The 2,218-nt window shown below is 47.0% G+C and overlaps 1 protein-coding gene across 1 annotated transcript in view; it reads right to left on the reverse strand.

The window, feature by feature from the left end:
- Nucleotides 1-2,218, reverse strand: part of Pld3 (phospholipase D family member 3) — a 21,081-nt gene that overhangs the window by 11,850 nt on the left and 7,013 nt on the right. The window contains exon 2 of the mRNA XM_021166161.2: nt 1,758-1,832. The gene's annotated coding sequence lies outside the window, so the exon portion shown is untranslated. The remainder of the gene's footprint in view (nt 1-1,757; nt 1,833-2,218) is intronic.

Raw genomic sequence — 2,218 nt, forward strand, 5'->3', positions numbered from 1 at the left:
CCATGTGGTTGCTGGGATTTGAACTCTGGACCTTCGGAAGAGCAGTCGGGTGCTCTTACCCACTGAGCCATCTCACCAGCCCCCCCCCCCCCAGCCTGCTTTCTTATTATTAACTTTTTTGGGAGGGTAGTTCCCCAAGGTCTCATACAATGGCCCAAGCTGGCCTTTGAACAATCCTGTCTCAGTCTCCCAAATGCTGTTATTATATATAGCCCCTCTTCCTGTAAAACCAGGGAGACTGAGGCAGGAGGATATCTAAGAGGTCCAGGCCAGCCTGGGCTGCACTGAGGCTGTCTCAGAAAAGAAAACCAAAAACCAGGATCCAGCAGGTAAGGACAAGGACGGAGGTTAACTGAGGTTTCTGAAAGGAAGGGTCCCACAGAGCAGAAGATAGCAGCCTTAGAGTGGGTGAACTACAGGGTGGGGGAGGGGAGGAGCGAGACCGGGCTGACTCTCATTATTCCTGAAGGCTTTGATGAGAGATGTTTTCTTGGAAGAATATGAAGCTGGAAATAGGGCGTGCTGGCACTAGTCTGTCATCTTAGCTCTCTGGAGGTGAAGGCAGGGATTTCTCAGGAGTTCAAGGTCATGAAATTCAGCTACAAAGAGTTTGAGACAGCACGTAGCTGCTCTTCCAGTGGGGCTGAGTTGGGTTCTCAGCCAGCCACCTCAGAATAAGTCCACACAACCTGTAAACTCTAGTTCCTGAGACTCCAATGCCCTAATACAGCATACACACACACACACACACACACACACCCCTACCTGGTTTTGTTGGCAGTATTTCTCTCTGGAGCCCTGGAACTCACTCTGTAGACTAAGCTAGCCTAGTCTCTTGAACTCAAAGATCTGCCTACCTCTGGCTGGCTCCTGAGTGCTGGGATTAAAGGCATGTATCACCATGGCTGGGCATAAATAAATCTTTTAAAAAATTAATTTAGCAGGACATGGTGGCACCCACTTGTTATTTCAGCACTCGCTAGTTTGAGGCAAGAGGACTGATGGAATTTGAGTACAGTGTAGGCCACATAGACCCTGTATCTCAAAAACAACTAACTGTTAAATTATTTTAAATACTATTTTTTTTAAAAGATTTATTTATTTATTATATGTTAAGTACACTGTAGCTGTCCTCAGACACTCCAGAAGAGGGTGCCAGATCTTGTTATGGATGGTTGTGAGCCACCATGTGGTTGCCGGGAATTGAACTCAGGACCTTCGGAAGAGCAGTCAGTGCTCTTACACGCTGAGCCATCTCTCCAGCCCTTAAATACTATTTTTAATTTCTTTACAATTTTTAATTACACATATTCTGTGTGTGTCATTTGGACATCAGAGGGCAATCTATAAGCATCAATTCTTTTTTTACCAGGTAGGACCAGCAGATGGGATTCAGGCCATCAAGCTCACTGACAAAAACCTTTATTCTTGGAGCCAATCCAAAGGCTCATCCTGTCTATGATAACTAAGCTGTGATTTGGCTCAGGCTCCTACTTGGGGTGTCCCTTCCCCCATTTCTTTCGCCCTAAGACCTGCAGCTTCAGCTGGAGCAGGAGTCTGACCCGTCCTTGGGTTTCAGGGGTCAGGACAATATGAAGGAGGTAGCCAGCCATAGGTATTGTTCCATGGCCACGCCACCTCTCTGCAGGCATTCCCAAGGCCCCAGTTCCTTCATCAGGCTCCAGCACGACCAACACGACCGATCCTCTTGCTTGGTTTCACTTATATATGGGGTGCACCGCAGCCAGGAAACATACCTTCTTCCTGCCCACAGAGCAGCTTCCAGTTCCTTAGCCTGTGGGCCTGTCTGTATTCAGGTGTGACATCACAGCCTGCAGACAAGGAGGAAACAAAACTGGATGGGGTTTAAAAAAAATATTTCATTCGTATGGGTGTTTAGCCTACATGTGTGTCTGTGCCCAAGAAGCCTAGAAGAGGGCACTTCTTAGAACTGGACTTACAGACAGTTGTGAACTGCCATGTGGGTGCTAGGAATTAAAACCCAGTCCTCTGGAAAAGCAGCCAGCAGCCAATGGTCTTTGTTTGTTTTGCTTTGTTGTTGGTTTTTTGGTTTTTCAAGACAGGGTTTCTCAAAACCCAGTATAGCCCTGGCTGTCCTGGAACTCAGAAATCTGCCTGCCTCTGACTCCCAATTGCTGGAATTAAAGGCACGTGCCACACTGCCTGGCTTGTTGTTGTTGTTTTCTTTTTTTTTTTT

Source organism: Mus caroli, chromosome 7 (assembly GCF_900094665.2).
Source record: "Mus caroli chromosome 7, CAROLI_EIJ_v1.1, whole genome shotgun sequence".
NCBI lineage: Eukaryota > Metazoa > Chordata > Mammalia > Rodentia > Muridae > Mus > Mus caroli.